Source organism: Hemitrygon akajei, chromosome 7 (assembly GCF_048418815.1).
Source record: "Hemitrygon akajei chromosome 7, sHemAka1.3, whole genome shotgun sequence".
NCBI classification, from domain to species: domain Eukaryota; kingdom Metazoa; phylum Chordata; class Chondrichthyes; order Myliobatiformes; family Dasyatidae; genus Hemitrygon; species Hemitrygon akajei.
Genome location: NC_133130.1, coordinates 181,880,332 through 181,903,241, shown reverse-complemented (window position 1 = coordinate 181,903,241; position 22,910 = coordinate 181,880,332). Strand labels below are relative to the sequence as shown.

General features: G+C 41.2%; 1 protein-coding gene across 2 annotated transcripts in view; it reads right to left on the bottom strand.

Annotated features, from left to right (window-relative positions):
• Positions 1–22,910, bottom strand: part of LOC140731255 (ral guanine nucleotide dissociation stimulator-like) — a 147,771-nt gene that overhangs the window by 75,792 nt on the left and 49,069 nt on the right. The gene's annotated exons all lie outside the window — the stretch shown is intronic.

The following is a 22,910-nucleotide window of genomic DNA, read 5'->3' as shown; positions in this document are numbered from 1 at the left end:
AAAGGTTCAGTTGTCGTTCAGACCAAACATCAGAATGGGGGCAGAAATGTGATCTAAGTGGTTTTGACTATGGAATGATTGTTGGTGCCAGATGGAGTGGTTTGAGTATCTCAGAAACCACTGATCTCCTGGGATTTTCACACACAATAGTGCCTAGAGTTTACAGAGGACGGTGTGAAAAAATAAAAATATCCAGTGAGTGGCAGTTCTGTGAGTGAAATTGCCTTGTTAATGAGAGAGATTAGAGGAGAATGGCCAGACTGGTTCACGCTGACAGGAAGGTGATCGTTATTCAAATAACCACATGTTACAACAGTGGTGTTGAGAACAGCATCTCTAAACACAACATATCGAACCTTGAAGTGGATGGGCTACAGCAGCAGAAAACCACAGACAAATGCTCAGTAGCCACTTTAAGTACAGGAGGCACCTAACCAAGTCGCCTCTGAGTGTAGCCTATGGAACAATATTTGACTTTGCAGACAATTGGGAAGAGGAATGACAGGATCTAATGCTCAGCATCTCAGTACTATGGGTGAACCCCATTCATTTCGGATAGAAGATCTCCCGGGTGACACATTGTGATGTGTCGTTCCTCTTCAAAGGGATAGGCTGTTGTGCAGTGCCAGCAATTTCCATGCCAACATTCCCTTTCTATTTGACCAATCTTCCAGAGCATGTTTGTTAGCAGTCTGACCACTGCCCATTATATACTGCATATCTCATCTATCTGAGTTACACTCTCCACTTTCACAAGCACATTGATTTTAGAGGTGTCATTGAAGGGTCAGAAAATCACTCACATCATTCACACCAGGTGAAATGTGCAAGTATGAAAGTTGATACTGACTATTGCCAATGTTATTGTGTTTAAAACACGATACCACTGTGACTGCTGAATATGTTGGATGCTGTTATAACCTTCCTCCACCCATGACAGTACTTGTTCTACCAACGACTTGCTCAAATGATCCAGCATGAATAACTCTGAGCTGCTTTGACTCATCAGCACCCATTTTCTCTCCAGGTACAGATGGTCTAGGACTCATGGGAAACTCAGTTTTACTTTGACAGGATGGTGTCAGACCTACTGGGACTGCACACACCCTTCACACCTAAGCTAGCCTGGGTTGGGGTTGTTTAGTCACCCTACAATGGAATAGGCTGTACTGATTTGCCTGATACCAGACAGCAGATCCACTGATATTTTGCTGATTTCATACACCAAACCACGCGTAGAACAGCACAAATCACCAATCCATCTGTCTGTAACCAAGTTGTCAGGGACATGGCCTGAAGCAACATCATAATAGTTAATGACCTGTTTGTTCACATTTCTGTGAAACACCTTGGAATATTTCTGCTACATTAAAAATACTGTTTAAATGGACGTTGTTGTTATCAACCCTGGAGTGCTCTCTGCTTCCATTTTCAGATTACAGTACTAATGTAGGTCTTTCGTAACAGCGAGCTGTCGTAAAGCGAACGTTCGAAAAACGGGGGCTACCTGTACTTAGGCAAGCAGCAAAGACTTACAAACTGCTGACCTTCCATTGCCAAGAGTGGTCGCTTTGAAGCTACTCTGAAGATCCCATTTGACATCTGCCTCTGCTCTGAGGAGGGTCCTTGATTGGACAAAGACTGATATCACTCACCGGACTCAAAATACATTGGCTTCCATGTAAACATAATGGAAAACTGCTTGGGAAAAATAAGCAGAAAAAAGACCATGCCAGTGATGTTATTCTGCAATGGCTTCCATGTCGATGATTAAGTCATGAGACACAGCATTAGTGCATCAGGTCTTTACCATTTGGGCAACAATTCTCCACATTAATTTGTGAGATTTCTCCATATCTCCCATCACAAGTTGGCTTGACCTTGCCTTGTTCCCAGAGGATGCAACTTCATCCAAACTCACTTTATTTGCTTGCTGTCACCCTAATCCAATAAGCAAACTGTTGCTCCACTCCTACATTCTCCGCTTTGTTCTGGTGATGTCTTGCTTAATCTCCTGAGATCTATTTTGATCCTGCCCAGGATCTCCTGCTCTGACATTGCTAATGGTAATAAAACTATGCAGAAGCTTGCTTGCCCTGACTGCACAGGATATTTTGTGATCCACTCCATTAATTCCTGCAGCTCAAATTTTCCACATGTTGTGTATTACTGACCTTTAAGGGCATTTGCAAACACAAATGTAGGATATAGAGTTTGTTAACCACAAAACATTACATTCATTCTGCAAGCTGTGAACTTCCGGTAATCAAAGCATCAAGTATCAAATTGGCAATTCCACTCACAACAACTATTATTAACCCTTTGAAGTCACTTAAACTCAAGTTAGCTGCACTCAGTCCATGGTTATACAGTAAGTTGGTCTGGGTTGGGACCCTAAAGTCCTCTGCAGAGATCTTTCCTCTTTGTGCAACAGATGTACTGAGTTGGTAAGGTCAATGTGGCAGACACCACCACACAGAATGTTAAAGAAAGCAGTGCTCATACATTTAATGAAAACTGGGAATTCATACAATGGATGCTCATATAGCACCTTTCCCATTCCTTCCAAAACTCCTCACTGTCTAAAGAGCGTTTGAAGCATAATCACTGCAGTAACCTAGGAAATGAAACAGCCACTATGGCAGGCAAGATGCCATAAACAACAATACAATAATGATTGGACAATCTGTTTTTTTGTTTGGAAACGTTGATGGAAGGACAAATAAAAGTCAGGAAGATGAACATTTAATTACTTGATATAGCGCTGAGAGATTTTTTAAACTAATAACAGAGAACAAACAGGGTATCAGCTTAACATTTCATCAAAAAGATGCAGCACTCTTAGTAGTGTACTGCAATAGATAACCATGCGAGATTTTACTTCTCAAGTTCTGGGTCATGAGGGAAACTCAATATAGAGCATCACTGGCCAGACCAAGATTGGTTAGGTATTACAAATGGCCCAAAACTAAACTACTTTGAATATATTGCTTGTTAGGTCATTTCAGAAGGTTGTTAAGAGCCAAGGTAGATCAATAGGGACAGATTTCTCTTATCAATTAAATCAAATTACCCACCTACTGCAGTAGATTTGAACTCCTGATCATTAGAGCAGACACCAGGATTACTAACACATGGATAAATGAAGCACAGAGGGAATTAACTCACATGCAATATTAATACTAGTATCAACAAAATATGCCAGCCGAACTCAGCAGGTTTGACAGCATCATTGCAAGGGAAACAAGAGTTGTTCCTTGTTCTGGTTGGATTGAAAAGAAGTGAGAAGAGTAGAGCAGGAATTAGAGGAGATGATGTCAAGAGCTCTAACAGCATTGGAAAAGGGAAAGGCATGATTAAGGCAAGAGGAGGACACTTTAAAATGAACAGTTGAGGAAAAAGTTCTCAAGTTCATCTTCCGTCCCACCTGCCCCCACTTTCAACAGAACATGGTCTGTAATTTTCACCAGCTCCAACAGAATTGCCTCATCATACACTTCCTTCCCTACCCTCCTCCTTCATGATCTTAAGCAACCATTCCTTCTGCAACGTGGCTTTACCTTCCAATTCCACCACGATGCTTCTCCTCTTGGTACTTTTTAATGTAACAGTATGGGATGCAACACCCGCCTTTTCACTTCTTCCCAAGCCAACTGCCAGGTAAAACAATTTTTCCTCATGTTAGTGTATTGAATTCAGTGCTCATGCAGTGATCTCATCCACATTGGAGATCATGCAAAACACTCCACTACAATTTAGATCTTATGAGATGAAGAAGGTATTACATACTAGAGAAATAGTTATCATTGAGGAAGATTTAGGGAACCAGAGTGGATAGCCAGCTGATAGAGAATGCACCTCGATCCTTGCTGCAGAGGTAGAACACCATACTTCAATCAGTCCACAAAGAACAACTACTAGTGATGGCCAAAAGAAAAAACATAATGCGAGGTTAGAAACACATTAGATTAATTACTTAGTGAAATTTTAAGATAAAAGTTTGGGGGTCTACATTAAGTGATGCATGTAAATTGACTGCAATTTATTGGAGCACTCTTGAATAAATATTAACAGGACGTAAACAATTAAGCAAATACAATGCAAACACAAGGAAATCTGCAGATGCTGGAAATTCAAGTAACACACACAAAATGCTGGTGGAATGCAGCAGGCCAGGCAGCATCTATAGGGAGAAGCACTGTTGACGTTTCGGGCCGAGACAGCCGACAGCGCTTCTCCCTATAGATGCTGCCTGGCCTGCTGTGTTCCACCAGCATTTTATGTGTGTTAAGCAAATACAAGCATTTCCAGGTCAGAGAGTATTAGCAAGATGGAGGACAACCACAGTATGGTCTTTTAAGTAGTTCTGAAATAATTTTATAATTGGAGTTATCAGGAGCCCACACAATTTATAAGAAGTGCATCACTTAAGTCAAGCTACTGGCAAACAGTGTTACACAGTGCTAGATTATGGTTAGGATATCAGTGTGCTCAAGATTGGGAGGGTTTATTCAAAAGGAAGATGTCCAGGGCTGCTGCAGACTGATGAAGGTAAATGAGCTGGTTAAAGAGATTAGCCATAACTCACTGTGGTTATAAGCCAGCTGATTAACAGATCAGGCGAGACACTGCCCTCTCTGTCTAACACCCCTCTCGCCCCAGTTAATCCTAGCATTTTTCTGCTCATGGAAAGCTTCTGTATTCTGCTTATGGGGCATCTGATCAGTTTGTTTAATTTTGAACTGCAGCTGGGACCCGTGGGTTGTGAGCCAAGAACATTTCATAAGCGTACAAAGCCAGTAATGTCTGAAAGCGACACTGGCAGAGCTCACAATGCTGCCTCCAGAATCATGAAAGACACTTGGCATGTCCACTTGTTCTCCAGACTGAGGTAGAGCACACTGGAAAGAGTGCTCCTACACAGCTAATGTTATGGAAATACCATCTTATTTTGCCTGGTTGGTCCTTGGGCAAGAATTTTCATTTTCCAGTTCACAACTTGAAGGCTTTTCTAGACTAGAAAGAGTAGCCCCGTGTAGCTATTATGCTGTCCTATGACAATATCATTGAAGAACAAACATATTGAGGAAGGAAGAGCAGTAGATGTAGTGTATATAAATTTCAGCAAGGCATTTGATAAGGTACCCCATGCAAGGCTTATTGAGAAAGTAAGGAGGCATGGGATCCGTGGACATTGTTTTGTGGATCCAGAACTGGCTTACCCACAGAAAGCAAAGAGTGATTGCACACAGGTCATATTCTGCATGGAAGTTGGTGACCAGTGGTGTGCCTCAGGGATCTATTCTGGGATCCTTACTCTTCGTGATTTTTATAAATGACCTGGATGAGGAAGTGGAGGGATGGGTTAGTAAGTTTGCTGATGACACAAAGTTGGGGGAGTTGTGGATAGTGTGGAGGGCTGTCAGAGGTTACAGTGGGATATTGATAGGATGCAAAACTGGGCTGAGAAGTGGCAGATGGAGTTCAACCCAGATTAAGTGTGAGGTGGTTCATTTTGGTAGGTCAACTATGATGGCAGATTATAGTATTAATGGTAAGACCCTTGGCAGTGTGGAGGATCAAAGGGAACTTGGGGTCCGAGTCCATAGGATGCTCAAAGCAGCTGCGCATGTTGACTCTGTGGTTAAGAAGGCATACTGTGTATTGGCCTTTATCAATCGTGGAATTGAATTTAGGAGCCGGGAGGTAATGTTGCAACTATATAGGACCCTGGTCAGACTCCACTTGGAGTACTGTGCTCAGTTCTGGTCATCTCACTACAGGAAGGATGTGGAAGCCATAGAAAGGGTGCAGAGGAGATTTAAAAGGACGTTACCTGGATTGGGGAGCATGCTTTATGAGAATAGGTTAAGTGAACTCATTGCCTTTTCTCCTTGGAGTGACGGAGGATGAGAGGTGAGCTGGTAGAGGTGTAATAAGATGATAAGAGGCATTGATCATGTGGATAGTCAGAGGCTTTTTCCCCAGGGCTGAAATAGTTGCCACAAGAGGACACAGGTTTAAGATGCTGGGGAGTAGGTACAGAGGAGATGTCAGGGGTACATTTTTTTTAATGCAGAGACTGGTGAGTGCATGGAATGGGCTGCCAGCAACGGTGGTGGAGGCGGATACGATAGGGTCTTTTAAGAGACTTTTGGATAGGTACATGGAACTTAGAAAAATAGAGGGCTATGGGTAAGCCTAGTAATTTCTAAGGTAGGGACATGTTCTGCACAACTTTGTGGGCCGAAGGGCCTGTATTGTGCTGTAGATTTTCTATGTTTCTAATATCAATGGCAGCACCAGGTAATTTGTCCAATGGTTAACATAAATCCTGGTCACCTACGGGAGGGGAGAGCGAGTGTCCTGGCAAAGCCCAAACATATCCAGGTTCATCTTTCATATATGGCACCTGGCTGTCAAAGACTCAGCCTTGCCTCCCACCTCTCCCTATATACCATCATTTGGAGCACCAGACTGAGCAAGAAGCTAGCAGTACATCCATACTGAGGTATTTCCACACAAAATCTTGGTCAAGAAGCCCATGGTGGCTCATAACACCTTCACAGTAGCAACTCATACCTGATGAAATCTAATGCCTCCTTTTGTGTAGGATCAAGATAAATATGTAATACATCAGTCTCAAGAAAGAAAACCCACAACAGCTCGAAGTGTTTAACATTCAATCAAATACATTTGCAGCATTGCCAATTCATAATATAAGCAGCACGAAACTTGAGCACAGCCAGCTCCCACAAAACAGTAACCAGGATGATATAAACATGATCTGTTTTATGCTTATAGACAGAAAGACAAATATTGGCCAGACGCCAAGGACAACTCCTAGGTATCTTGTCCATCTACCTGAAAGTTCAGACAAAGGCTCCGTTTCATAGTTTATCTGTAAGACAGTACAGTACCTCCAACCATGCCCTGGTTTCTCAGTACCACACTGAAAGGCCCACACTCATTTTGTGCTCAGGTTCCTGAAGTGGAACTTACAACCCACAACAACTTCTTACTCAGGAAAACATTACCAGTGGAATCACAACATAGTATTTATAGAAGTCATAGTCATAATTTGCTAGGTGCAAGCCTCACCATCTATTTCACAATGCGATTGCACTGCTTTCTACTGCTCCAACCTTAGACGTGTTGCTGTATGAAAAGGCACCATGACAGAATGGAGAAGCATTCCATTCTCACCTCCTGTCAAAGCCTGTTCTGTTTTTCTTGCTCTGACTTCTCTTGGTTGGCTTTTATGCTGTGCTATCAGAAATAAGCGTCTGCCTCACAATCAGACTTCAAAGGAATGAGATATGACAATGACACCGCTCTGCAGGATTGCTGGGGCTTCTCCCCACCCCCAGCTTGCAGGTGCCATTGAGGCTCTGGAAATTTATTTTTGTATTTGTCCCATCGACCTCGAAGCAACAATCAATTTCCTGCTCTAGACACAGTGCGAAAGAGACAGGATTTGGCTCCGGGGTTCAGGGCTGGGATTGATGCTTAGCCTCCAAAGTTTGTTGCATCTTCAGTAACTTTGCTTCACGACAGAACAGCCAAGCTTATGACAATGCTGCTCTATTATTCATTATGATGCAAAGGAAAAGGCCATTTGACCCACCATGTCTTTGCTAACTCTTTCTAATCCCCATCTAATTTTTCCATTTCCCTGTTATTTATTTTCCTTCCAATAAATGTTCATTTCCTGAAACACAACAGGATATTTTACAATGCATTACCATGTGTTGGTGTAATATTTCTGTAGGAACCAATCTTCTAAATTCCAAGAGTCCTTTATCTATTTTTTTAAATTAATAATTAAACAGTTCCTTGTGAAATGCCTAATTATGGCCAAAATATTTGCACTGATCCTATGGGCAATGATTATCACTGCATGGGATTTGATGGTGCACGGGAAGTGGGGGTGAGCAGATAAGGTGGAGAAAATGTGCAGGCAGTTTTATATTTTCAGGAGCTGGGGAAGGCTTGAACCAGAGCAACAAAACGATATCCAACAGCAATTTTCATACTGATGTTCTAATTACCATAGCGACACTCAGAAACACAAACCCTGAAAATAGATTAGACCACTAAAGTACACAGACATTTAGTTTTCCTTTGAAAAGGATAGACCTTCTGTGATATTGAACATAATAACTCAGGAGGGCACGAGATCAATTAAATCAGTGCTAGCTCTTTCAAAGGATAATCTAACTAGCACCACTGTTTAGCTTCCCCCCCCCATACAAAACAGTGATACAACTCCTTAAGTTTTAAGATGAGGATAAGTATTGACCTTGCTCGAGAGCATTATATTAAAATCCTGATTTTGTCTTCATCCACCATCCTCACAAGTACCAACACCAGGAAGTGTTGAAGACCGCAAGGTCAACAGAGAGTTGATGAAATAAGCACAGTTGCAAGGTCAGATATGGAACAGCCAATTTGTGCACAGCAAGCTCTCACAAACCAGGATACATTAATAGTCAGATTGTCTTTGTTTTAAATAATATTGTTAAACAATGAATATTAGTTCAAATGGGACAGCAGGATATTTTAAGTTCACCTGAGATGGAAGATGTGGCTCTTGGATTAACGTCTGCTGGGAAAAATGGGAACAGTGATTCCAGCATTCTGTGTGTGTTGCTCAGATTTCCAGCATCTGCAGATTTTCTCTTGTCTATGATAAACTGTCTTGTTTCAAAACAACCTCAACTCAAAGCAAGCAACCCAGTGCTGTTAGTATGAGTCACGTTATTTCTGTGAAACTTGGCATTGTCTAAATACAATCAGTCCAATTCTTTGTGCTTACCTCTTGTGCCAGCTGTCCTTGTCACAGCAAGGCAGGACAACAGGTGCAAGTGGACAGGAAGGAAAAAAATAATCTTTTTAGGTTATTTAATGGGAATATTTGTGAGCCATAAATACACCACAGGAGAATGTCATGTTTGTCAGTGCCCTATTGAGTTTATAAATAAAAGCATGAAGTTCAACAAGTATGCACAGTAGTGTAATGGTTAGCGTGATGCTTTACGATCCCCGCCATTGCCCTTAAGGAGTTTGTACGTTCTTCCCGTGACCCATTTATCCGGGTGCTCCGGTTTCCTCCCACAGTCCAAAGACGTACCGGTTGGGTAGGTCAATTGGTCATTGTAAAATGTCCCCTGGGTGGCGCGGCTCAAAGGTCCGGAGCAGCCTTTTTTGCACTTTATGTCAATAAATAAATAAATAAATAAATAAACTAAGTGAGTTATGGTAATCTAAGGCCTTAGAATGTCAAGACCTTGCAGAGGTGACTGAGATTTAACTGAGTTCTCCTAGGGTAGAGGGCTGTCAGATGTGTGAAGAGACAACAGATGTTGAAACTCATCCTCTCAGACAAGGGCATTTAACTGATGATTTTAAAGGAAGTATTTAAAATCATAGTGGGTGTTGATGAGGAAATTGTTTTCAGCATGAGAGCCAGGAACGAGAGGACAATGATTCAAGAGAATCAGCAAAACAACACAGAAAGGAATTGAAAATGAGAGATTTAAATGACTGTAATATGGAAAGCACTCCCCACTGTTTGTAAAAGACTGAATCCAATTCAGCTCAGAAACAGCTGCCTATAAAGCTCTTGGTTGGAAGTTAATCTAGCTAATTTTCAGAGGAATATAATGCACTAAATAAATAATAAGCTCTAAATTAGTTAGAGGAATTGTTTGATTATCTGCTCCCCACAATAGAGGGGCAAGAGACGATGCCTCTGCCACTGCAGACGATACAATCTGCAGAACTCTGGGTTTCTTCAAGAGCCCTTTCTAAACTCTTGACGTTTTCTTCCTAGAAATTCAAGGATAACAGTCACATGTCAACAGTTCTGTTGGCAGGGACCTTTCAAGTCACACACCACTCTGTCTTGGGGAAAATGTATATTTGGCTCTTCGTTGTTAGAATGTAGATGGAACACAAAACAGTACAGCATAGAAACAGGCCCTTCAGTCCACAAAGTCTGAGCCAAGCTAAAGGCCAAAATAAACTAAATCTCTTCTCCCCAAGTATGACCCATATCCCTCCATTTCCTGCATAGTCATGCAGCCAACCATTATTACCTCATTTATAGAAAGGCAACAAATACCAGCAAAATCCAAATAGTGGACCTCCAAGAGGACCACAACCTTTTCATAGCTTGGAGGCTTGCATGCCTTAATGACCCAGAGATCTATGTTGGCTGGAGTCAGGGCATTATGCTTTGGCTCTTGGCAGTGTCACCCATGCCAAACAGGTCAAAGGGTAGAGGACAGACTAAGAGTGGTCCACTAGTCCTCCAGGTTCAGGAGTTCAGCTCAGTGCTAACGACCCTGACTGGTAAAACAGAATTGTTACAGAAACAACAATGAAGAATCCTTCTACATCTGAGAGCAACTGTACTCCTGAGATTCCACCCAGGACTTGCATGACTGACAGCAGTGAAAACTTAGAGGAAGCTACTGACACGATGAAGGAAGTCAAGTCAAGTCACTTTTTATTGTCATTTCGACCATAACTGCTGGTATAGAACACAGTAAAAATGAGACAAAGTTTTTCAGGACTGTGGTGCTAACATGAACAATACAAAAACTACACTGAACTACGTAAACCATATATGTCAAACTCAAGGCCCGCGGGCCAAATCCGGCCCGCGGTGGAATTATCTTTGGCCCGCGAGATAATATCTAATTACTATTAAAGCTGGCCCCAGTAATCGAAGCGCCTATGGCGTATGATATGGCTAATGCTGAGTTTATTCAGGTACCAGGTTTTCAGGGTTTTTAGTGTTTATTCGGCTGTCTTCTTCATAAGAAACGGAATTTGTAAAGTGAAACACTTTGTAGTTATAGCAGAGACTGAGACACATGAGAGCAGGCTGAAAAAACGGAGGCAACGAAAGCTGCGTTCGCACACATCCGACTGATCCGGCCCGCATGAAGCTGCATTTTGCTCAATCCGGCCCGTGACCTAAAATGAGTTTGACACCCCTGACGTAAACCAACACAAAAACTACACTAGACTACAGACCTACCCAGGACTGCATAAAGTACACAGAACAGTGCAGGCATTACAATAAACAATAAGCAAGACAATAGGCACAGCAGAGGGCAGTAGGTTAGTACTCCGATGGCTTGGGGGAAAATCTGTTACTTATATAAACAGTTTAATGGTGGCGTCCGGGATTCCATCCGTTTCTGTACTCCCGCCGAGTACTTCGTTGTCGCAGATGTAGTCCAATTTAATGTCCATTGGAGAGCAAAATGGATGGGAGAGCTGCCCGGCTAGGGCTTGCTTTTTTCCTGGCACGGACTCCTGCCCGCTCGCCTCGCTTCCGCTTCCTTGCACACCGCTTACGACGTCCCCACCAGCCCTGGACGCCACCAGAGATGGAGGACCTTCATTGCTGCCCCAGATGACACTGGTGCAACGGGAAGAGTCTCCAACTCGTGGAGTGAGTAAAAAGGATTTTTCCAATTATAACAGGCCAGTCTGCATGAAAACACAACCTTCAGCCCACTATGTCTGTGCCGAACATCATACTAAACCCAATTTCCTGCAGCCAGCCCTGTAGTCTTCAATGCCATAATGTTTCACTGTTTATCTAAATGCTTCTTAAATATTGTGAAAATACCCGCCTCTACCAGCCCCTCAAGTTTGTCTGCAGTATGATGTGGAAAATTTGGGGCAGAACAGCAGTGTACTGGTTAGCACAAGGTTCAAATCCCACTGCTGCTTACAAGGAGTTTCTTTGATCACTCCATGACCACGTGCATTTCCTCGCACAGTTCAAAGACATACTAATTAGCAGGTTAAATGGTCATTGTAAATTGTCCCGTGATTAGGCTGGGGTTAAATCAGGGCATTGCTGGGCAGTGAGGCTCGAAAAGCTGGCAGGGCCTATTCTATGCGGTATCTCAATAAAAAAAACTCCATTGATTGCTAGGAGAGGTTTAAAAGGAGAAAAGTTTTTTTAAGATGGTCCATCTTACTTCAATATTTTGTCTTCCCTTTCTGACGGTTTCAAGTTTCAGTTGGAGGTACACTGCCAGTGATGGAGCTGCTCTTCAGTTCATCAGCCAAGTGCCCATTCTGTGTACAGGCTGGTCGAGACACAGAAGCCAAATATTTGGGAGCACTGTCATATAATTGGGATAACTAACACGAGATTCAGCCCTTCTGTATGAGAAAGTTTACAGGCAAATTTGCTCCCAGCATTAACGTTCCACTAAATTTCTATCCTAAATTACCACAAGAAAGCCAGGAACAAGATGCTAAACTGGTTTTCTCTATTGATACCTAGGCCTGAAAGCTGCCACTCCTGCCTGGTGAATTCTCCTCAGTGCCCTAGCCAAAGCGTGGCATGGAGTATCTAGTTTCACTGCTCCAAATCCTGACCTGGTGCTGTCTACACGGAGTTTTGATGTTCTTCCTGTGACCACGTGGATTTATTCTGAGTGCTCTATTTTCCCTCCATATCCCTGCAAGTAGTTAGGATAATTGGCTTCTGTAAAGTGCCTATAAAAAGTATTCACCCCCCCCCCCGGAAGATTTTCATGTTTTATTGTTTTACAACATTTAATCACAGTGGAGTTAATTTGGCTTTTTTGACACTGATCAACAGAAAGACACTTTCGAGTCAAAGTGAAAACAAATTTCTACAAGTTGGTCTAAATTTATTACAATTATTAAACACAAAATAATTGATTGCATAATTACTCACCCACTTCAAGCCAGTATTTAGTAGATGCACTTTTGGCAGCAATTACAGCCTTGAGTCTGTGTGGAGAGGTCTCAATCAGTTTTGCACATCTGGGCACTACAGTTGTTTTTCCCCATTCTTCTGAACAAAACTGCTCAAACTCTGTCAGATTGCATGGGGATCATGAGTGAACAGCCCTTTTGAAGTCCAGCCACAAATTTTCAATTGGATCGAGGGGTGTACTCTGACTTGACCACTCCAGGACATTAGCTTTGTTGTCTTAAGCCATTCCAGCGTAGATTTGGCTTTATGCTTGGGGTCATTGCCTTGCTGGAAAACAAATCTTCTCCAAAGTCACAGTTCCCTTGCAGACTGCATCAGGTTTTCCTCCAGAATTTCCCTGTATTTTGCTGCCTTCATTTTACCCTCCACTTTCAAGCCTTCCAGGATCTGCTGCAGTGAAGCATCCCCACAGCATGATGCAACCACCACCATGCTTCATGGTAGGGATGGTGTGTTTTTGATGATATGCGGTGTTTGACTTATGCCAAACATAACGTTTAGTCTTGTGGCCAAAAGGCTCAATTTTGGTCTCATCTTCTTCCAGCTGACTTCAGAGTCTCCCACATGCCTTCTGGCAAACTCTAGCCAAGATTTCACGTGAGTTTTTTTCCCCAATAGTGGCTTTCTCTTTGAAACTTCCATAAAGCTGTTACAGGTGAAGCGTCCGGGCAACAGTTGCTGTATATGCAGTCTCTCCCATTTCTGCCATCGAAGCTTGTGACACCTCCAGGGTTGCCATAGGTCTCTTGGTGACCTCCCTCACAAGTCCCCTTCTTACACGGTCTCTCAGTTTTTGAGGATGGCCTGTTCTAGACAGATTTACACTTGTGCCATATTCTTTCCATTTCATGGTGATTGACTTAATTGTATTCCAAGGGATATTCAGTGACTTGGAAATTTTCTTGTATCCAACTCTTTTTTTTATTAAAAAATTTTTAATTGAATTTTCAAATGGTTACAGAAGGGAAAAAAATTATCAACCCTTCCCCCTCCCCCCTAATATATCCCTGTAGAAAGAGAAAAAAAAAGAGAAAAAAAAAGAAAGAAAGAATGCCTGGATATCGGAAGATCCCCACATGCTCCACGGAGTTCATAATAGCTTTAATATATATATTTATTTCTTTCCCCAAATAACCAATAATTTTATCTTCGGAGCACCTATATACTTAATCCTATCTTTTGTAAATAAGGGCAACAAATTTTCAAAAATATTTCGTATTTATCTCTTAAATTATAAGTAATTTTTTCAAATGGAATGCAGCTAAAAGCTATATCTATTTTCATTTTCTTAATGTATGTTAAAATTCTTTTTCTTTTCACCGGTCCATTAAGCCCATTAACATTAAAACTTTAAAAATTCAGTAAATTATACTTTCATAACCTTCCTCTTCACTAGGGTTTTTTTTTTCTTTTTCTTTTTTTTTCTTCTTTTCGGTCCCTTGCTTTCAGCTCCCTTTTTCTTTTTTTTCTGGTAGTAGGCATTATTATCCTCTGTTACTAAGTGTATTCACAGTCTGGGAGTTTGACTGTCCTGACTTATACTCTCTATATTGTGTGGTGGTTGGTTTGGAGTTGTTGTTTTTTTCTTGTGTTGTGGGGCTTGGGGAGGACACTAAGCTCACTTGTCTTTAATTTAGGTGCTTTTTTGTTAAATTCTCTTCGTTTGTAGCATATTGTTATTGTATGCTTAATCTTGCACTGTATTAATGCTCCCCACTGGGATTTGGGGCTTTTAATTTTGTAAAATGTTTTGAAAAACTAATTAAAAAAATAAAAAAATAAAAATTCAGTAAATTAGTCATTATTTTTAACAGGGTTACTCCAGTCTATAGTAATACCTAACTTTTCAACTTTCGTAGTACCTTGGGGAATCTTTTTAAAATTCTCCGTGTTGCTATGTGTCTCCCCCCCCCCCCCCCCCGATTGTCCAGGCAAAGAAAGAAAGATTAAAGAAAAATAGATTATAAAGAAAAAAAAATAACAAAATACCCCCCTACTAATGTTGTGAATAAAGAAAAAACACAACATTACCCCCTTCCGTTGTGCGGGTCATGGCAATCACCATGATTACACACATGAATCCCGTAGCAATCGATCCGAAGTTCCCCCAGCTCGCCCGTAACATAAAAAAGTACATATAAGAGAAGAAAAAATATCACTACTCTCGATTAATATTTCTCAAATTTTTACCTTTCTCTCCGTATCATATAATTAAGAATATATTTAAATATTCTTCTGTCCTTAAACATCCATCAACTCCATTCACTGTCCCTGTCTTCATCCTTAATCCGTTTCACTTTTAAATCTTTGGCTGTGGTTAGTGAATATTTGGGAGTTCTTGTGCAAATTCTTCCGCATCCCGATAATCAGTAAAAGATCTTCTTTTTCCTTCATCCAAAAAAATTATCAGGGTTGCCAGGTGGCGCAATATAAATTTATAACCCTTTTCTCATAAAACTTTTTTCGCTGGGTTAAATTCCTTCTTTTTCTTCAAAAGGTCATAACTTATATCAGGATAGAAAAGAACTGTTTTCCCTTCTATCATCAATGGCCCGTTTCTCTTTCTGGCACCTTGGGCAGCCGCCTTCAGGATCTTTTCTTTATCTTGATATCTTAAGCATTTTATCAAGATTGATCATGGGTTTTGATCAACTTAAGGTCTTGATCTTAAGGCTCTGTGAGCCCTTTCAATTTCAATTAACTGGGTTCCTTCTTCCATGTCCAAAATTTCTGGAATCCATTTTTGAAAAAAATTTATTGAATCCTCTCCCTCTATACCTTCTTTAAGTCCAACAATCTTAATATTATTTCGTCTGTTAAAATTTTCAAGTACATCCACTTTTTCCAACAACTTGTATCCAACCCCTGACATGCTTTTCAATAACCTTTTTGCTGAGATGCTTGGATTGTTCTTTTGACTTCATGGTGTAGTTTTCGCCAGGATACTGACTCACCAGTCGCTGGACCTTCCAGATACAGGTGTAATTTTACTACAATCAATTGAAACACCTGAACTGCACACAGGCATCTCCACTGAACTAATTATATGGCTTTTAGAACCAATTGGCTGCACCAGTGATGATTTGGTGTGTCATATTAAGGGGGGGGGGGGGTTGAAGACTTATGCAATCAATTATTTTCTGTTTTATATTTGTAATTAATTTAGATCACTTTGTAGAAATGTTTTCACTTGAGAGTCTTATTCTGTTGTTCAGTGTCAAAAAAGCCAAATTAAATCATGAAAACTTCTAAGGGGGGGTGGTTGAAGACTTTTTATAGGCATTGTAAATTGCCTATAAACTCTCAGTGGGAGTTGAAAGATGTGAGGAGAAATAAAAATGCAATCGTATAAATATGTACTCGATGGTTTATGTGGATTCTGGGGGCTGACTGTCCCTTTTTTTGTATGACTCTGACTCAAGCAGCACTAAAATTGGATGATCCAGTCATTGATCTCAGCTTTATTTGTGGAAGCTTGCTTTTCACAAATCGGTTGTACACGATAAAGTGTTTTGATTATAAAACATTTTGGCATGTTCAGCAATGTTGAAAGATGCTATTTAGATATGCTGGTCCTTCATTTACCAACTAACAGCACACATCAGGAATTGAATCTAAAACTTTATCAGTTTGGATTGTTAGTTAATTGGATAAGCTTGTTAAAACAAATGGAGTCATGTCTTTTTTTAAAAAAAGAAGACAGTGCCACATTAAGGCGGCAATGTTGTACATTTGTTTACAAAATCCACTTCTTGGTGATGCATGCTAAGGAATGCATAACTATTTCTTTCTAGTTGGGTCAAAACGCTGGAATTCCCTGATTTAGCACATTAGTCATGATCTTTTGGCACAATGTGTGCTATTTAGGGCTTCAACACACCTATCATTCTTTACAATGCCTTTGGTATAACATATTTTATTTATGACTTATTCAGAGAAACAGCCCTTTCTTGGGAAACAACTCTGCATTCTTACTGTCCAGATCTCATCACTCAGTGCTGTCAGCAGTACCTCCTGCAATCTGAACCTGCAGCTCTGGAATTTCATCACCAAACTTCTCTCTCGCTCTCTCCTCCTTTAAGATTCTCTTTAAAATTAATCCAGCCTAATTTCACCTTATTTGGCTTGGTGACAAATTCAGTCTGAAGAAGCTCCAGTGGTGAAGCCTGCAACATTTGACTGTTTAGGTTGCTGCAGGTCAGGTGTGGTGTTCTGGGGCCATCTAAGAGTAGAAGTTGACTGGGCAGCTCCTCGAGCCAACTCTGCGATTCAATAAGACCGTGGCTGAACAGACATTTCACTTTAAATTCATTCTCATGGCTGATTCTCATAACACCTTATTCTCCTAGAATCTAATTATCTAATCCTTGATTATGCCTCATGATTCAACATCACATTCCTCTAAAGAATTCCAAAGATTCACTATGCTTCAAGGGAAGGAATTCTCCTCTTCTGTCTGGTGGCCAAGCCATTGAAAAGCTGTATCTTTGGACATCTCCCAGCATTCAGGGGTATGAAAGACAAAGGACCCAATGCCGTTTATCCAAACAGAGTACAGTGCTTCTCACCTTCACTCTTGCATTCGTTTTCTCTCCTATTCACAAGCTTGTGACCTCTCCCCACCTGGAGTTGACATCAGAATATTCCAGCCCAGGCTTTCATTACATCCTTTTAACAAATCGCTTTTCTCAGTTCAGAAGTACCTGCGGTTCAAACAAACTTCTGGCTGCTCTTCCATCCCCACTATGTCTGTAGAATTCCAGCCTTCCTCTCATTCATCAATTCTGCTCCCTGCCTCTATTCAGATGTTCATCTTTTACCGGCACTTACCTCACAAATGGAAAAAAGACCTGCCGGTAAGCAGCATTTCTTTAGAAGAGACATGTGCCAAAAGGGAAAAAAAAGCTTAAATTTAGACAATGGTGCCAAAAGCAGTTTTCGATATCACTATTACTACGGTGCAGTCATAACAGGTATACTGTAGATAGACTGGAAATTAAAACCCACGCAGACCAATGGCACATTCAAATCTGTTGTAACTGGAAAATCCCCTTGATAACAGAGTATAAACATGCTACCCAGAATGAACTGACTTCTAATGATGTTCTCTCCTTTTCTTTTTCCATCATATTCACATGAAATGTCCTTTCTGCTATCTGCTAATAGGCTTCCAGGGCAAAAAGATCAAAATAACATTCAACTGAACAAATTATCCACTACTCCCATCTTATTATATAATCTCTAATTGCCTTCTGGTTCCTAAACCAACAGCTGAAAGTTCAAACCCCTTCTGTTCAGTCCCAATAAAGGAAAGGCAATTCTGGTCCAGAATACTGGGCTGATAATCACTAATATTCTTGTATAAGTTGAGGGAACCTCTCACTGCAAGAGCTTCTTTATGCATTGTAGGACTAGCCCAGTGGTTAGGCAGAATGGTTGTGTGCTTGAATGAGCATGCTAATCCTACCACTGCATTCTGTTCCTGTCTAAGAGAATACACTGAAGAGATGAGAATAAAAAAAATCTTTTTTCTAAAACATCAAAAGTTCCTCCGTTGAGTTCTGTTAACATTCATTTCCTTGGAAATCTCACACATCCTTTCAACATTTATGCCAGCCATCCCCATTGGAGATGCTTTGAAAAATATTTACACTTGTGTTTCTGTATGGCCAGGCACTTCGTTTGGAAATTGCTTACTTAAGCCAGTTTGCAAAGAAGCAGACAGAATTAAACATGTCATGAGAACACTTCCCTCAGTGTTAGCAAAGCCAAAGAGCTGGTTATCTTTTCTTTTGGGGTGGGGGGGGGAGGAAGGGGCAGTGCACATGCTTCTGTCTACGTCAATGGTGTGAGCTTCAAGTTCCTAGCAGAGAACATCAACAGCTGCTTGTCCATGGCTAAGAAGCTCACCAATCCCTCTGCCTCCTCAGGAGGCTGAAGAAATTTGGCATGTCGCTATCAACTCTTTATCAATTTTTATTGATGCACCATAGATTCAGATTTAGGTTAGTTTATTTATCAGATGTACATCAAAACATACAGTGAAATAAATGTGTTATTTGTGTTAACGGATAACACAACCTAAGGATGCGCTAAGAGCAGGTTGCAAGTATCACCACACAACTCTGAACCATCAAGTCCACAATGTTCAGTAGAAAGCATCCTATCTGGATGCATAACAGTGTGGTATGGCAACTACTCTGCATGTGACCAGGAGAAACCACAGAGAATTGTACACATCATGCAAACTAGCCTCCCCTCCATGGACACTGTCTATACTTATCACTGCCTCAGTAAATCAGCAAATATAATCAAAGATTCCCCCCCCCCACCCCAAAGAAATAACTGTGAACTCCCCTCTTCCATTGGGTCAAAGATACAAAAGCCTGAAAGCACATACCACCAGGTTCAAGTACACCTTCCACACTGTTAGACTATTAAATAGGTCTGTAGTATAAGATAATCTCTTAATCTCACAAGGTGTTATGATCCTGCACTTTGTTGTCCAGTAGCACTGCACTTTTTCTGTAGCTGTTATAATTTACCTGCATTTTATTGTACAGTAGCACTTACATCCAAGTGAAGAAGTGTTTTGAGAGGTTGATGACAAAACATACTAAATCCTGCCTGAGAAGTGGCTTGAATCCACTCCAATTTGCCCTTCATCACAAGAAGTCCACAGCAGATGGCATTTGATTAGCTCTTCACTCAACATCCGGACAGCAAAGATGCACACATCAGGATGCTCTTTATTGTCTACAGCTTGGCATTCAATTCCACCATCCCCTCAAAACTAATCAACAAGCTTCAAAACCCTGACCTCAATATCTCCTTAGTGCAACTGGATCCTCAATTTCCTGCCTTACAGTCCCCAGTCCGTTGGGATTGGCACCAACATCTCCACCATCTCCATTAGCAGAGGTGCAGTGCAAGGCTGTGTGCTTAGACCCCCTACTCTACTCAGTTTAGAATGATGACTGTACAGTCGTATTTAAATTTGCTGATGACACCAATTCAACAGTGGTGACAAATCAACATTGAGATTGAAACTCTGGCTAAGTGGTGCCACAACAACAACCTCCCCCTCATTGTCAGCAAAACCTAGGAGCTGATCATTGACTTCAGGAGGAGGAAACTAGAAATCTCATCAGGGGATCTCATCAGGTGGACAGGGTCAGTAACTTTAAATTCCTCAGTCTTATTATTTCAGAAGATCTGGGCCCAGCACACAAGTACAATTATGAAGGCAGCACAGCAGCGCTTCTACTTCCTCAGAAGGTTGCGAAAATTCGGAATGACATCTAAAATTGACAAACTTCTATAAATGTGTGGTGGAGAGTATATTGACTGTTCTTTTTTAATCATGGTCTGATATGGAAACACCAATGCCCTTCAGCAGAAAATTCTACAAAAATTAGTGCATACAACTTAGCCCATCATGGGTAAAGCCCTCCCCACTATTGAACACATCTACATAGAGTGCTGTTGCAAGAATCCCCATCACCCAGGCCATTCTCTCTTCTCTCTGCTGCCATCAGGAAGACAGTACAGGAGCCTCAGAACTCACACTACCAGGTTGAGGTACAGTTATAAGCCCTCAACTATTAAGCTCTTGAACCAGAGGGGATAACTTCACCCAACCTCACTTGCCACATTACTGAGCTGTTCCCACAACCAATGGACTCACTTTCAAGGACTTTTCATCTCATGTTCTCGATATTTATAGCTTGCTTACTTACTAGTCGCTTATTTATTGATCTAGCACTCACACATTGTTGTCTTTTGCTCATTGGTGTTTATCCGTCCTGTTGGGTGCAGTCTTTCATGGAGTGTGTTCCTAGGATTTACTGTGGATGCTCACAAGAAGAGGAATCTCGGGTTGTATATGGTGATATGTATGTGCTTTGATAATAAGCTTACTTTGAACTTTTGTTATTCTTCTACCTTTTCCTGCCTCAACGCACTGTGTATTTGATCTGTATAAACAGCATGCAAGGGAAGCAATTCACTGTATCTCAACAAGAGTGAGAATAATAAACCAATTTCAATACAGCAATAGTGCAAGTCAGTATATGCCACTCAGCAGAAGACAGAGACAGGAAACGGAGGAGGAACAGGAATTCTATTTGTGGAATGGGTGTAAAAAGATAGAAGAGATGCCACATTAGCAATGCAGTTAGCATGATGTTATTATAGCTCAGGGCGTTGAAGTTCGTTGTTCAGTTCTGGTGCAGTCTGTAATGAATTTGTTCATCCTCACAGCAACCACATGGGTTTCCTCCAGGTGCTCTGGTTTCCTCCCACAGTCAGAAGACATACCGGTTAGTAGGTTAATTGGTCATTGTAAATTGCCCTGTGATTATGCTAGTGTAAATGGATTACTGGTTGGTGCCACTCTTTGTATCTCTAAATAAATGAGGAAAAACTGGAACATTAACTGAAGGACAGGAGAGGGGCGAATATGAGGGGCTGCTTTACCTGCAGGTATTGTGTTTTGGCTGAATAAATGCCAGACTGAAGGGCTTATGAAGTCGATTCACTTACAGAAGCTTCGTTTTCATTGGCACCTTCTTACTGGTTTGTGCCAGGACAAAATTCGATCGGATGGATTCTACAAAGTCAAACTACCCTGTACTCTGGGATTTATTTTTTTCTTGAGGAGTTAGCTGGAGAACGTTCACTGAAGAAAATAGTAAAGGGGTGCAGCAAGCAAGCTGACAAGATAAACTATAACATGAAATCACATGTGTGACGATTTTAATATCAGCAGCACTTAGTGTATAATATATAATATACAGATTGTGACAATAGTCAACACATCTATCTGTGAATCCTGAAACACCGAAGTTAAATTATTGGTTAACACATGACAAAATAATGCTCCTCCTTGCATGAGCTGTGTGACTTCAAATAAACTCTTTACCACAGAGCTAACCACCCTATCAGTTGGCATAAAGACAGTGTCACTGAATGAGAAGAGGATTGGGTGTTGAGTGACCTGAAAATCCTTCTAGCCTAGCATTGAGGACATCTTCAAAAGGTGATGCCTCAAAAAAGGCAGCATCCATCACAAAGGGCCCCCATCACCCACATGCCCTACCAGAGAGGAGACGCAGGAGCCTGCAGCATTTTAGGACCCGATTCTGAATGTAATCTGTTCTTCATGGGGCGAGCATTGACAGGGGAAAACAATACTCCTGCATTGGAGGCATTTTTTCTCTATCACCTGATGTGTGGCAAAGTCAGGAGGTAACAGATTTATTGTTGATACAATATTGCATTCTTTATGAATAAAATAAAACCTTGCATGGAATTACAGCAAAGACTCTGATGCAAGTCACAGAAACACTGTCCTGAATAAATTTCTAGGGAACATTTGGCACAGGCTCATTAGGCTAAATGGCTTATTTTTAACTAGTTTTAAATCAGTGGAACTGCCATGTTTCTTCATTCCCCTGTCAAAAACAACTGTATGCATGCATGGATATTCCATCTTCAACAGAGAGCTGTGCCCCGAGGGATATTGCCACTGAAGAAATGTTGCCAACTAACTTTTAGCTCACATTTTATCTGCTGGGAGAACCAGTTTTGCATGTATGTGTACACACCGTGGCTGTGTTCAGATGGGGCAGGTAAGCAGGTGACCAAAGACTTGTTGAAACAGGTTGGTTTTAAGTGGGAGAGTTGGCAAAGTTTAGGAAGGGTTAAAAATCCCAGGAACCAGGAGGAGTTCATTCCTTTCTAGTGGAACTATGGTAGTGAGGTGCTCAAACAACAATAGTTTGAGTGGTTCCTCATTGCTTTAGTGGTCAGTTTATAAAGGGCAGGGGAAGGAGGGCAATACTTACTCTTCCTTTTAACTGTTAGGCTGAAAGCCAGACAATGGTTCACAAGGACTAAACAGGGCAGTGCTCAAGAAATACAGGCAGCAGTCTCCCAGAAAAGTTCACCTTCTGCAGAGTGATAGAATTTACCGCGGCTTATTTCTGCAGCACCTTTAACACAATAAATGCCCCCAAGGCACCTCAAAGAAAATCAAACACAGTATAATCATGATGAATAACTTTTGCTCTGATGTCACCGTAGTTCCTGCCTGAATGGCGATTAGACAAGTCCTTAAACAAAAGAG